The sequence below is a fragment of the Lissotriton vulgaris genome, chromosome 2_1, assembly GCF_964263255.1.
Source record: "Lissotriton vulgaris chromosome 2_1, aLisVul1.2, whole genome shotgun sequence".
In the NCBI taxonomy this organism is placed as follows: Eukaryota; Metazoa; Chordata; class Amphibia; order Caudata; family Salamandridae; genus Lissotriton; species Lissotriton vulgaris.
This window is the reverse complement of record NC_141687.1, coordinates 483,034,309-483,049,869: the sequence shown is the minus strand read 5'-3', so window position 1 is coordinate 483,049,869 and position 15,561 is coordinate 483,034,309.

Genomic DNA, 15,561 nt, shown 5'->3' with positions numbered 1-15,561 from the left:
ACCCAGGGTGGTGTGGAGTGCAAAAAACGATGGATTTAGGCCCAGATCCTTGTACTGGGGTGAATGTAAGACATTGATCTACATTCTGTCCATCAAATTATTTTTTGTAATTTTCTCCCTGAGTGTACTGGGGTAGCTCAGACGTGGGTCCCAGAGCCTCCACACCACTGGAGTCAAGCTAGCCGGGCTGATGAGAGGTGTTACCTCGAAACCGGTCCGGTCCTCGGATGCTTGATTCCGGTCTGGGAAAGATATGGCTGTTGTAGTTCGGACTGGACTGTTCCCATGGGGCACAGGGTCAGAGCTGATTTGCATAAAGCCATTATCTGACCCAGGGTGGTGTGGAGTGCAAAAAACGATGGATTTAGGCCCAGATCCTTGTACTGGGGTGAATGTAAGACATTGATCTACATTCTGTCCATCAAATTGTTTTTTGTAATTTTCTCCCTGAGTGTACTGGGGTAGCTCAGACGTGGGTCCCAGAGCCTCCACACCACTGGAGTCAAGCTAGCCGGGCTGATGAGAGGTGTTACCTCGAAACCGGTCCGGTCCTCGGATGCTTGATTCCGGTCTGGGAAAGATATGGCTGTTGTAGTTCGGACTGGACTGTTCCCATGGGGCACAGGGTCAGAGCTGATTTGCATAAAGCCATTATCTGACCCAGGGTGGTGTGGAGTGCAAAAAACGATGGATTTAGGCCCAGATCCTTGTACTGGGGTGAATGTAAGACATTGATCTACATTCTGTCCATCCAATTGTTTTTTGTAATTTTCTCCCTGAGTGTACTGGGGTAGCTCAGACGTGGGTCCCAGAGCCTCCACACCACTGGAGTCAAGCTAGCCGGGCTGATGAGAGGTGTTACCTCGAAACCGGTCCGGTCCTCGGATGCTTGATTCCGGTCTGGGAAAGATATGGCTGTTGTAGTTCGGACTGGACTGTTCCCATGGGGCACAGGGTCAGAGCTGATTTGCATAAAGCCATTATCTGACCCAGGGTGGTGTGGAGTGCAAAAAACGATGGATTTAGGCCCAGATCCTTGTACTGGGGTGAATGTAAGACATTGATCTACATTCTGTCCATCAAATTGTTTTTTGTAATTTTCTCCCTGAGTGTACTGGGGTAGCTCAGACGTGGGTCCCAGAGCCTCCACACCACTGGAGTCAAGCTAGCCGGGCTGATGAGAGGTGTTACCTCGAAACCGGTCCGGTCCTCGGATGCTTCATTCCGGTCTGGGAAAGATATGGCTGTTGTAGTTCGGACTGGACTGTTCCCATGGGGCACAGGGTCAGAGCTGATTTGCATAAAGCCATTATCTGACCCAGGGTGGTGTGGAGTGCAAAAAACGATGGATTTAGGCCCAGATCCTTGTACTGGGGTGAATGTAAGACATTGATCTACATTCTGTCCATCAAATTGTTTTTTGTAAATTTCTCCCTGAGTGTACTGGGGTAGCTCAGACGTGGGTCCCAGAGCCTCCACACAACTGGAGTCAAGCTAGCCGGGCTGATGAGAGGTGTTACCTCGAAACCGGTCCGGTCCTCGGATGCTTGATTCCGGTCTGGGAAAGATATGGCTGTTGTAGTTCGGACTGGACTGTTCCCATGGGGCACAGGGTCAGAGCTGATTTGCATAAAGCCATTATCTGACCCAGGGTGGTGTGGAGTGCAAAAAACGATGGATTTAGGCCCAGATCCTTGTACTGGGGTGAATGTAAGACATTGATCTACATTCTGTCCATCAAATTGTTTTATGTAATTTTCTCCCTGAGTGTACTGGGGTAGCTCAGACGTGGGTCCCAGAGCCTCCACACCACTGGAGTCAAGCTAGCCGGGCTGATGAGAGGTGTTACCTCGAAACCGGTCCGGTCCTCGGATGCTTGATTCCGGTCTGGGAAAGATATGGCTGTTGTAGTTCGGACTGGACTGTTCCCATGGGGCACAGGGTCAGAGCTGATTTGCATAAAGCCATTATCTGACCCAGGGTGGTGTGGAGTGCAAAAAACGATGGATTTAGGCCCAGATCCTTGTACTGGGGTGAATGTAAGACATTGATCTACATTCTGTCCATCAAATTGTTTTTTGTAATTTTCTCCCTGAGTGTACTGGGGTAGCTCAGACGTGGGTCCCAGAGCCTCCACACCACTGGAGTCAAGCTAGCCGGGCTGATGAGAGGTGTTACCTCGAAACCGGTCCGGTCCTCGGATGCTTGATTCCGGTCTGGGAAAGATATGGCTGTTGTAGTTCGGACTGGACTGTTCCCATGGGGCACAGGGTCAGAGCTGATTTGCATAAAGCCATTATCTGACCCAGGGTGGTGTGGAGTGCAAAAAACGATGGATTTAGGCCCAGATCCTTGTACTGGGGTGAATGTAAGACATTGATCTACATTCTGTCCATCAAATTGTTTTTTGTAATTTTCTCCCTGAGTGTACTGGGGTAGCTCAGACGTGGGTCCCAGAGCCTCCACACCACTGGAGTCAAGCTAGCCGGGCTGATGAGAGGTGTTACCTCGAAACCGGTCCGGTCCTCGGATGCTTGATTCCGGTCTGGGAAAGATATGGCTGTTGTAGTTCGGACTGGACTGTTCCCATGGGGCACAGGGTCAGAGCTGATTTGCATAAAGCCATTATCTGACCCAGGGTGGTGTGGAGTGCAAAAAACGATGGATTTAGGCCCAGATCCTTGTACTGGGGTGAATGTAAGACATTGATCTACATTCTGTCCATCAAATTGTTTTTTGTAATTTTCTCCCTGAGTGTACTGGGGCAGCTCAGACGTGGGTCCCAGAGCCTCCACACCACTGGAGTCAAGCTAGCCAGGCTGATGAGAGGTGTTACCTCGAAACCGGTCCGGTCCTCGGATGCTTGATTCGGGTCTGGGAAAGATATGGCTGTTGTAGTTCGGACTGGACTGTTCCCATGGATGGGGCACAGGGTCAGAGCTGATTTGCATAAAGCCATTATCTGACCCAGGGTGGTGTGGAGTGCAAAAAACGATGAATTTAGGCCTAGATCCTTGTACTGGGGTGAATGTAAGACATTGATCTACATTCTGTCCATCAAATTGTTTTTTGTAGTTTTCTCCCAGAGTGTACTGGGGTAGCTCCGACGTGGGTCCCAGAGCCTCCACACCACTGGAGTCAAGCTAGCCGGGCTGATGAGAGGTGTTACCTCGAAACCGGTCCGGTCCTCGGATGCTTGATTCCGGTCTGGGAAAGATATGGCTGTTGTAGTTCGGACTGGACTGTTCCCATGGGGCACAGGGTCAGAGCTGATTTGCATAAAGCCATTATCTGACCCAGGGTGGTGTGGAGTGCAAAAAACGATGGATTTAGGCCCAGATCCTTGTACTGGGGTGAATGTAAGACATTGATCTACATTCTGTCCATCCAATTGTTTTTTGTAATTTTCTCCCTGAGTGTACTGGGGTAGCTCAGACGTGGGTCCCAGAGCCTCCACACCACTGGAGTCAAGCTAGCCGGGCTGATGAGAGGTGTTACCTCGAAACCGGTCCGGTCCTCGGATGCTTGATTCCGGTCTGGGAAAGATATGGCTGTTGTAGTTCGGAGTGGACTGTTCCCATGGGGCACAGGGTCAGAGCTGATTTGCATAAAGCCATTATCTGACCCAGGGTGGTGTGGAGTGCAAAAAACGATGGATTTAGGCCCAGATCCTTGTACTGGGGTGAATGTAAGACATTGATCTACATTCTGTCCATCAAATTGTTTTTTGTAATTTTCTCCCTGAGTGTACTGGGGTAGCTCAGATGTGGGTCCCAGAGCCTCCACACCACTGGAGTCAAGCTAGCCGGGCTGATGAGAGGTGTTACCTCGAAACCGGTCCGGTCCTCGGATGCTTGATTCCGGTCTGGGAAAGATATGGCTGTTGTAGTTCGGACTGGACTGTTCCCATGGGGCACAGGGTCAGAGCTGATTTGCATAAAGCCATTATCTGACCCAGGGTGGTGTGGAGTGCAAAAAACGATGGATTTAGGCCCAGATCCTTGTACTGGGGTGAATGTAAGACATTGATCTACATTCTGTCCATCAAATTGTTTTTTGTAATTTTCTCCCTGAGTGTACTGGGGTAGCTCAGACGTGGGTCCCAGAGCCTCCACACCACTGGAGTCAAGCTAGCCGGGCTGATGAGAGGTGTTACCTCGAAACCGGTCCGGTCCTCGGATGCTTGATTCCGGTCTGGGAAAGATATGGCTGTTGTAGTTCGGACTGGACTGTTCCCATGGGGCACAGGGTCAGAGCTGATTTGCATAAAGCCATTATCTGACCCAGGGTGGTGTGGAGTGCAAAAAACGATGGATTTAGGCCCAGATCCTTGTACTGGGGTGAATGTAAGACATTGATCTACATTCTGTCCATCAAACAGTTTTTTGTAATTTTCTCCCTGAGTGTACTGGGGTAGCTCAGACGTGGGTCCCAGAGCCTCCACACCACTGGAGTCAAGCTAGCCGGGCTGATGAGAGGTGTTACCTCGAAACCGGTCCGGTCCTCGGATGCTTGATTCCGGTCTGGGAAAGATATGGCTGTTGTAGTTCGGACTGGACTGTTCCCATGGGGCACAGGGTCAGAGCTGATTTGCATAAAGCCATTATCTGACCCAGGGTGGTGTGGAGTGCAAAAAACGATGGATTTAGGCCCAGATCCTTGTACTGGGGTGAATGTAAGACATTGATCTACATTCTGTCCATCAAATTGTTTTTTGTAATTTTCTCCCTGAGTGTACTGGGGTAGCTCAGACGTGGGTCCCAGAGCCTCCACACCACTGGAATCAAGCTAGCCGGGCTGATGAGAGGTGTTACCTCGAAACCGGTCCGGTCCTCGGATGCTTGATTCCGGTCTGGGAAAGATATGGCTGTTGTAGTTCGGACTGGACTGTTCCCATGGGGCACAGGGTCAGAGCTGATTTGCATAAAGCCATTATCTGACCCAGGGTGGTGTGGAGTGCAAAAAACGATGGATTTAGGCCAGATCCTTGTACTGGGGTGAATGTAAGACATTGATCTACATTCTGTCCATCAAATTGTTTTTTGTAATTTTCTCCCTGAGTGTACTGGGGTAGCTCAGACGTGGGTCCCAGAGCCTCCACACCACTGGAGTCAAGCTAGCCGGGCTGATGAGAGGTGTTACCTCCAAACCGGTCCGGTCCTCGGATGCTTGATTCCGGTCTGGGAAAGGTATGGCTGTTGTAGTTCGGACTGGACTGTTCCCATGGGGCACAGGGTCAGAGCTGATTTGCATAAAGCCATTATCTGACCCAGGGTGGTGTGGAGTGCAAAAAACGATGGATTTAGGCCCAGATCCTTGTACTGGGGTGAATGTAAGACATTGATCTACATTCTGTCCATCAAATTGTTTTTTGTAATTTTCTCCCTGAGTGTACTGGGGTAGCTCAGATGTGGGTCCCAGAGCCTCCACACCACTGGAGTCAAGCTAGCCGGGCTGATGAGAGGTGTTACCTCGAAACCGGTCCGGTCCTCGGATGCTTGATTCCGGTCTGGGAAAGATATGGCTGTTGTAGTTCGGACTGGACTGTTCCCATGGGGCACAGGGTCAGAGCTGATTTGCATAAAGCCATTATCTGACCCAGGGTGGTGTGGAGTGCAAAAAACGATGGATTTAGGCCCAGATCCTTGTACTGGGGTGAATGTAAGACATTGATCTACATTCTGTCCATCAAATTGTTTTTTGTAATTTTCTCCCTGAGTGTACTGGGGTAGCTCAGACGTGGGTCCCAGAGCCTCCACACCACTGGAGTCAAGCTAGCCGGGCTGATGAGAGGTGTTACCTCGAAACCGGTCCGGTCCTCGGATGCTTGATTCCGGTCTGGGAAAGATATGGCTGTTGTAGTTCGGACTGGACTGTTCCCATGGGGCACAGGGTCAGAGCTGATTTGCATAAAGCCATTATCTGACCCAGGGTGGTGTGGAGTGCAAAAAACGATGGATTTAGGCCCAGATCCTTGTACTGGGGTGAATGTAAGACATTGATCTACATTCTGTCCATCAAATAGTTTTTTGTAATTTTCTCCCTGAGTGTACTGGGGTAGCTCAGACGTGGGTCCCAGAGCCTCCACACCACTGGAGTCAAGCTAGCCGGGCTGATGAGAGGTGTTACCTCGAAACCGGTCCGGTCCTCGGATGCTTGATTCCGGTCTGGGAAAGATATGGCTGTTGTAGTTCGGACTGGACTGTTCCCATGGGGCACAGGGTCAGAGCTGATTTGCATAAAGCCATTATCTGACCCAGGGTGGTGTGGAGTGCAAAAAACGATGGATTTAGGCCCAGATCCTTGTACTGGGGTGAATGTAAGACATTGATCTACATTCTGTCCATCAAATTGTTTTTTGTAATTTTCTCCCTGAGTGTACTGGGGTAGCTCAGACGTGGGTCCCAGAGCCTCCACACCACTGGAGTCAAGCTAGCCGGGCTGATGAGAGGTGTTACCTCGAAACCGGTCCGGTCCTCGGATGCTTGATTCCGGTCTGGGAAAGATATGGCTGTTGTAGTTCGGACTGGACTGTTCCCATGGGGCACAGGGTCAGAGCTGATTTGCATAAAGCCATTATCTGACCCAGGGTGGTGTGGAGTGCAAAAAACGATGGATTTAGGCCCAGATCCTTGTACTGGGGTGAATGTAAGACATTGATCTACATTCTGTCCATCAAATTGTTTTTTGTAATTTTCTCCCTGAGTGTACTGGGGTAGCTCAGACGTGGGTCCCAGAGCCTCCACACCACTGGAGTCAAGCTAGCCGGGCTGATGAGAGGTGTTACCTCCAAACCGGTCCGGTCCTCGGATGCTTGATTCCGGTCTGGGAAAGATATGGCTGTTGTAGTTCGGACTGGACTGTTCCCATGGGGCACAGGGTCAGAGCTGATTTGCATAAAGCCATTATCTGACCCAGGGTGGTGTGGAGTGCAAAAAACGATGGATTTAGGCCCAGATCCTTGTACTGGGGTGAATGTAAGACATTGATCTACATTCTGTCCATCAAATTGTTTTTTGTAATTTTCTCCCTGAGTGTACTGGGGTAGCTCAGACGTGGGTCCCAGAGCCTCCACACCACTGGAGTCAAGCTAGCCGGGCTGATGAGAGGTGTTACCTCGAAACCGGTCCGGTCCTCGGATGCTTGATTCCGGTCTGGGAAAGATATGGCTGTTGTAGTTCGGACTGGACTGTTCCCATGGATGGGGCACAGGGTCAGAGCTGATTTGCATAAAGCCATTATCTGACCCAGGGTGGTGTGGAGTGCAAAAAACGATGGATTTAGGCCCAGATCCTTGTACTGGGGTGAATGTAAGACATTGATCTACATTCTGTCCATCAAATTGTTTTTTGTAGTTTTCTCCCTGAGTGTACTGGGGTAGCTCCGACGTGGGTCCCAGAGCCTCCACACCACTGGAGTCAAGCTAGCCGGGCTGATGAGAGGTGTTACCTCGAAACCGGTCCGGTCCTCGGATGCTTGATTCCGGTCTGGGAAAGATATGGCTGTTGTAGTTCGGACTGGACTGTTCCCATGGGGCACAGGGTCAGAGCTGATTTGCATAAAGCCATTATCTGACCCAGGGTGGTGTGGAGTGCAAAAAACGATGGATTTAGGCCCAGATCCTTGTACTGGGGTGAATGTAAGACATTGATCTACATTCTGTCCATCCAATTGTTTTTTGTAATTTTCTCCCTGAGTGTACTGGGGTAGCTCAGACGTGGGTCCCAGAGCCTCCACACCACTGGAGTCAAGCTAGCCGGGCTGATGAGAGGTGTTACCTCGAAACCGGTCCGGTCCTCGGATGCTTGATTCCGGTCTGGGAAAGATATGGCTGTTGTAGTTCGGACTGGACTGTTCCCATGGGGCACAGGGTCAGAGCTGATTTGCATAAAGCCATTATCTGACCCAGGGTGGTGTGGAGTGCAAAAAACGATGGATTTAGGCCCAGATCCTTGTACTGGGGTGAATGTAAGACATTGATCTACATTCTGTCCATCAAATTGTTTTTTGTAATTTTCTCCCTGAGTGTACTGGGGTAGCTCAGATGTGGGTCCCAGAGCCTCCACACCACTGGAGTCAAGCTAGCCGGGCTGATGAGAGGTGTTACCTCGAAACCGGTCCGGTCCTCGGATGCTTGATTCTGGTCTGGGAAAGATATGGCTGTTGTAGTTCGGACTGGACTGTTCCCATGGGGCACAGGGTCAGAGCTGATTTGCATAAAGCCATTATCTGACCCAGGGTGGTGTGGAGTGCAAAAAACGATGGATTTAGGCCCAGATCCTTGTACTGGGGTGAATGTAAGACATTGATCTACATTCTGTCCATCAAATTGTTTTTTGTAATTTTCTCCCTGAGTGTACTGGGGTAGCTCAGACGTGGGTCCCAGAGCCTCCACACCACTGGAGTCAAGCTAGCCGGGCTGATGAGAGGTGTTACCTCGAAACCGGTCCGGTCCTCGGATGCTTGATTCCGGTCTGGGAAAGATATGGCTGTTGTAGTTCGGACTGGACTGTTCCCATGGGGCACAGGGTCAGAGCTGATTTGCATAAAGCCATTATCTGACCCAGGGTGGTGTGGAGTGCAAAAAACGATGGATTTAGGCCCAGATCCTTGTACTGGGGTGAATGTAAGTCATTGATCTACATTCTGTCCATCAAATAGTTTTTTGTAATTTTCTCCCTGAGTGTACTGGGGTAGCTCAGACGTGGGTCCCAGAGCCTCCACACCACTGGAGTCAAGCTAGCCGGGCTGATGAGAGGTGTTACCTTGAAACCGGTCCGGTCCTCGGATGCTTGATTCCGGTCTGGGAAAGATATGGCTGTTGTAGTTCGGACTGGACTGTTCCCATGGGGCACAGGGTCAGAGCTGATTTGCATAGAGCCATTATCTGACCCAGGGTGGTGTGGAGTGCAAAAAACGATGGATTTAGGCCCAGATCCTTGTACTGGGGTGAATGTAAGACATTGATCTACATTCTGTCCATCAAATTGTTTTTTGTAATTTTCTCCCTGAGTGTACTGGGGTAGCTCAGACGTGGGTCCCAGAGCCTCCACACCACTGGAGTCAAGCTAGCCGGGCTGATGAGAGGTGTTACCTCGAAACCGGTCCGGTCCTCGGATGCTTGATTCCGGTCTGGGAAAGATATGGCTGTTGTAGTTCGGACTGGACTGTCCCCATGGGGCACAGGGTCAGAGCTGATTTGCATAAAGCCATTATCTGACCCAGGGTGGTGTGGAGTGCAAAAAACGATGGATTTAGGCCCAGATCCTTGTACTGGGGTGAATGTAAGACATTGATCTACATTCTGTCCATCAAATTGTTTTTTGTAATTTTCTCCCTGAGTGTACTGGGGTAGCTCAGACGTGGGTCCCAGAGCCTCCACACCACTGGAGTCAAGGTAGCCGGGCTGATGAGAGGTGTTACCTCGAAACCGGTCCGGTCCTCGGATGCTTGATTCCGGTCTGGGAAAGATATGGCTGTTGTAGTTCGGACTGGACTGTTCCCATGGGGCACAGGGTCAGAGCTGATTTGCATAAAGCCATTATCTGACCCAGGGTGGTGTGGAGTGCAAAAAACGATGGATTTAGGCCCAGATCCTTGTTCTGGGGTGAATGTAAGACATTGATCTACATTCTGTCCATCAAATTGTTTTTTGTAATTTTCTCCCTGAGTGTACTGGGGTAGCTCAGACGTGGGTCCCAGAGCCTCCACACCACTGGAGTCAAGCTAGCCGGGCTGATGAGAGGTGTTACCTCGAAACCGGTCCGGTCCTCGGATGCTTGATTCCGGTCTGGGAAAGATATGGCTGTTGTAGTTCGGACTGGACTGTTCCCATGGATGGGGCACAGGGTCAGAGCTGATTTCCATAAAGCCATTATCTGACCCAGGGTGGTGTGGAGTGCAAAAAACGATGGATTTAGGCCCAGATCCTTGTACTGGGATGAATGTAAGACATTGATCTACATTCTGTCCATCAAATTGTTTTTTGTAATTTTCTCCCTGAGTGTACTGGGGTAGCTCCGACGTGGGTCCCAGAGCCTCCACACCACTGGAGTCAAGCTAGCCGGGCTGATGAGAGGTGTTACCTCGAAACCGGTCTGGTCCTCGGATGCTTGATTCCGGTCTGGGAAAGATATGGCTGTTGTAGTTCGGACTGGACTGTTCCCATGGGGCACAGGGTCAGAGCTGATTTGCATAAAGCCATTATCTGACCCAGGGTGGTGTGGAGTGCAAAAAACGATGGATTTAGGCCCAGATCCTTGTACTGGGGTGAATGTAAGACATTGATCTACATTCTGTCCATCAAATTGTTTTTTGTAATTTTCTCCCTGAGTGTACTGGGGTAGCTCAGACGTGGGTCCCAGAGCCTCCACACCACTGGAGTCAAGCTAGCCGGGCTGATGAGAGGTGTTACCTCGAAACCGGTCCGGTCCTCGGATGCTTGATTCCGGTCTGGGAAAGATATGGCTGTTGTAGTTCGGACTGGACTGTTCCCATGGGGCACAGGGTCAGAGCTGATTTGCATAAAGCCATTATCTGACCCAGGGTGGCGTGGAGTGCAAAAAACGATGGATTTAGGCCCAGATCCTTGTACTGGGGTGAATGTAAGACATTGATCTACATTCTGTCCATCAAATTGTTTTTTGCAATCTTTTATAGCACACATATTTACAACGTTTACTCCCTATACATATAAAGCAAGCCAATAGGAAAAGTTGGAAAACAAGCTATCAGGTGTCTCAAATACGCCCCTCTTCTCAAACCCCGTGTGTTACCCCTCCCAACAAATTAATCCGTGCTAGTAGCGACAATCCAATTTGCAGGTGGCAGGACGTATTTGTGTGCCTCAAAGGATAGCTGTGTTACAAGAGAATGCAAGGACAGAATAGCGAAGGCCAGTCGGATAAGATAATGTAAGGAAAGAATAGGAGAAGCCAAATAGTCAGTCGAGACAGGGATCAATCAACCCAGACATGGATTAGCGAACCCGGCCAGACCCCTACATCGGTTTCATAAACAAGGGCAGGGGGTTACTCTTTAACCCAAGAGACAAGTAGCAGCTGAGAAAAGCAAAAACACTCCGTTCGCCGTGCTGCCTGAGTGAGGGCAACACAAAATGGCGACGAGACATAAAATGGCGGTTAAATACAGGACGAAGTCAGAAACCGAAGAACCTCAAACGTCTTCTTAGATAAAATTGTCAGGATGACGGTCCCAGAGCCTGTTCTTAAATGACTCAAGCATGGATGAATTCTTGTTTGTCAAGACTGCCATTCACACTTGCATTTTTAATTTAAAAGATATTTTAGTGTGTTTTATTGACCTAAAAAACAAAATACAGCTTGACATCATATATAGTGAGAGGCTGTAACAGCATTTTGATTGTAGCTTTGTGAATAGAGATGCATCCTGAATATCACATATAACATTTTACATGTTTAAGAGAGGAGGAAAGAGTGGTGGGGGAGAATACAGAGAGAAGAGAATAGGGATCTGAGTAACTGATGATAAGAAACATGAAAGGATTGTATAAGAAGGCTCCTGATATACTGTAGTGTGGGTTTGTTTTTTGCAAATATAAGTCAAGTTTGGGCCATAAAAGACGAGAAGACTTTTTGTTAAATGAACGTTTATGAATAAGGTTATGAGCACTCCTGAAAAAACATACCCATGCCCAGCATGTGTGGTATGATATGTTGTTATACTTTTTCAAATTTGCAAGGATTGTTTTAATGGCCATTGCAAGCAAGATTTCAATTAGGAAACAGTCTCAAGATGACAATGACTTTAGTGTATTATATTTTGGTGTTGCATGTATACTCAGGGAGATTATTGCATGTGATTATGGACTTTGTTTGTTGAATGTATGTGTGACTGTTGCTTGAATAGCTAGCCAGAAGGGAGTAATGTGTTTGCAGTAAAATACCAAATGTCCTTGACCCTAGAGGGGTGCTGGAAATGGCAACAGTCAACTGAAGAAAGGAGACCACGCTTATACAGCCTTTCCATAGAACAGAATGCTCTGTATATTGTCCATAGTTTGTATGATAAGATGAGAGGCTAAGTGTTATGTAATTACATTGATTTCCATATATCTGGTCAAAGCGATGGTGGTATGGGTCTATATTGTGTTTAATGCTTGAAGCATCCCATGTGTTTTGGATCTTGTCTGTTAAGGTTCTAAAGGATTTCTAAAGTATTTTATAGGCTACAGGGATTTAATGTTTTTTAGATATTAAGGTATGGAGGAAGTTTGAACAGTTTGAGACAGTTTGCTTCATGTGGTTTCTTAAAACCATTAAGAGCAACGTTGAGAGATAGGACATTTAAAAAAAAGCAATTGGCTGGAGGGCAAAGTCAGCTGTTAATGTGACAAAAATTATTGGATCTTTCAGGGATATAATGTCTTTGAAGTCCCACTAGAGACCCTTCGTTTCCAGAAGACGGGTTAGGATCAAGTTTTGAGAGAGGGGCTTAGGTCCATGTCCACCCAAGATAGGGATAAGACGAACTGATGGGTGGAGCCACCAGATGATTGGTCCAATTAGGAAGGCAGTTAGGTAGAAGAGGAAGTTAGGGACATTAATACCACCCTGTGTTTGATTGATTGTAATTTGTGTAAGGAAATTCTTACCTTTTCCCCCTTCCAAATGAAAGTAGTAATAGAGCATTGCAAGACGTGAAGAAGGTGCTGGAGTGGTGCAGAGGCAACATATCAAGATCAAAATTGACTTGATGTGCAATTAGCATCTTAATTGTTCCAGCCCTACCCTACTGTTCAATGAAATTCGGAGACCACTCCCCAGTCAGCTTTTTGATTTTCACAAGGAGGGACGTTTCTGTATGGTTCTTCGTTTTCAATGTAAGTTTGCAAATCTGATACCCAACTATTTAAGTTAACTTGGTTGCCATTTAAGATATGAGGATAATGCCATAAATTGAAGACATAAATTGTTAAGGGGTAAGACTTCAGTTTTCTCATTATTTAAGGCATTACCAGCGACCTTAGCAAAATCTATGCTTATGTTTATGATTTTAGCAATGACAATCTTTGCCTTGGTGAAAAAGATTAGGACATCATCTGCATAAGCAGCTAGCTTCTGAGAACCGCTTCTGAAAGGGCAACCTTTGATTTTTTCATTAATGTGAATGGAATGTACTGGAGGTTCAATCGCCAAAAGAAATAATAGAGTTGGAGTGCTAACATGTTTGCATATATTTTGTAATCTATGTTTAATAATGAGAAAAGGATACATTTTTTGTATCACATTGATTTGTGCCTCAGAAAAAGAACCTCTAGTTTGTCAGCTGAGTCAAATTCATGAAAAAGGGTAGGAATTTGAGGTTATAATGTTTGTTGGTAATGGTGGTAAAAGGGATATGTACAACTATCTTGGCCAGGAGCTTTGTGTGGTGTCAACGATCTAATACTTTTACAAATTTCTTCTAGTGTAATAGGGCTATTTAGTTGAATAAGGGCATCCTATGGAACTATGGGCAGTTGGAGACGGGCTAAAAAGGATTAACACACAGTTGCACAATCATTATTGCCTTAGTTCACGAGATTCTACAGTTGTAAATAGAAGTTATGAAAAAGACGCTATGATTTTTGTAGCATCAATTTGTAGGAACCCTGAATGATCTTTAATGGCTGATATGTTGATCGATTTTTTAGGATTTTTAAGGGTAAAAGCCAGTAGTCTCCCAGGTTTATTTCGCTCTAATAAATTTCTGGATTGTGAGTCCTTTCACTAATTATCTCGTTGTATTCATATTTATGTTGCTTGATTTAGAGGAATTGTAGGATTGAATGTCCTTGATTCTTTCCTGTTCTAGAACCTTAATTTCTTTCTCCAAGATATATATTTTAGATTTCAGCTACTTGTTTTTATTTGCCATTATGCCTAATACACACCGCTAATGGTAGCTTTCAAAGCATCCATTGGGGTGCATTGATCAACATCAGATGCCACTGTACCGGGACACAGGTTCCTGGAGAATTTTATTATTCATTCTCCAAGACCAAGTTTTGGGAGTAAAAAAATCAGTGAAAATTTAGGGTAATGGAGATGCACGCATGGTCCTAGAAAATAATAGGCTAAATAGTGGGATTATATACAGATTTAACCAGGGAGTTGTTGATAAATCTCAGGCCAGGCAGTGGGGGTGGCGGCAGAAAGGCCACTCCGCACCAGGAATTTTTGCATTTTTATACGTAGGGGTTGGGACTGCCCAGAATGGGCATGTCAATGCCCCCACCCCTCAAACACAAATGGGACAGTCCTTCTGCCCAATCGGCACCATGGATTATTATTTTTTTATAATGAGGTGAGGGCAGCCTAGTATGGGCCCACCAATGTCTCACCTAAATTAATTGCCACAGTCCTTCTGCCCACCCAGGAGTCAGATGTTGACAATAGCCCCCTATCTGCACCCCTCCCGGGGGCAGAAAGACCACTAGGCAACAGGGATTTCATTTTTTTATACATAGGGGTAGGGGCTGCCTATAATGGGCATGCCATTAGTCCCACTCCCAAACATAAATGGGACAGTCTTTTTGCCCCCTCTAGGGGGCATAAGGGTAGATGGGGTTTATTATTATCGATCTATCCCACCCCGGGGGTCAGAAAGCCCACTAGACAATAGTTTTTTTAAATTTCATAAAAGAGGGGTAGAGGCTGCTCACAATGGACTTGGCCATTCCCCCATCCCACATAAATGGGGACCGAAGACTTTCTGTCTACCCTAGGTAGTAGGTGAGGCAATAGCCCTAGATCAGCCCTCAGAAAGCCTAATAGGTATCAGGGGCTATTTTTTTCCTATTGTAGCTGTAGGTGCTGCCCAGATTGGGCATGCCAAATCCTCCACCAACACAACAAAATGGGCACTATCTCTCTACCACCGGGGCATATCAGAGCAATAACTCCCTATCTGCCCCCGGCAGGGAGCAGAAAGCCCCCTAGGCACTGACCTTTTTTTTGCAATGTGCCTAGCTGTAGGTTTTGTGCACAGATGGCATCTAGGGAAACTAAGCCACCTGTACATTTTTTAAACCTAGACAACAGTGGAACCCAGGATGGGGCAACTTGTGTGGCTAGTACCACGTTCTGTTACCCAGAATTCCTATCAAACCTCAAGCTTTCTAAAAACGAAACACATTATCCTCACATTTCAGTAATGGAAAGTTCTGAAATCTGCAGGGCATGACAAATTCCACCCATCAATCATTCCCCCAAGTCTCCCAATAAAAATAGTACCTCACTTGTGTGGGTGGGCCTAGTGCCTGTGATAGGAAATGACCCAATATGCAAGATGGACATATCACATTTGTTCACTGAAAACAGATATTTTTTTTGCCATGTACCTAGATGGGGATTTTGGACCCTAACTCAGCCGGTACCTAGAGAAACCTAGTAAACCTGTACATTTTTGCAATCTGTACACCCTGGGGAAGCCAGGATGGGGTGGCTTGGGTAGTTCTCACCAGGTTATGTTACCCAGGATCCCTTGCAAACCTCACACTTTGTACAAAGAAACACATTTTCCTCACATTTCTATTAT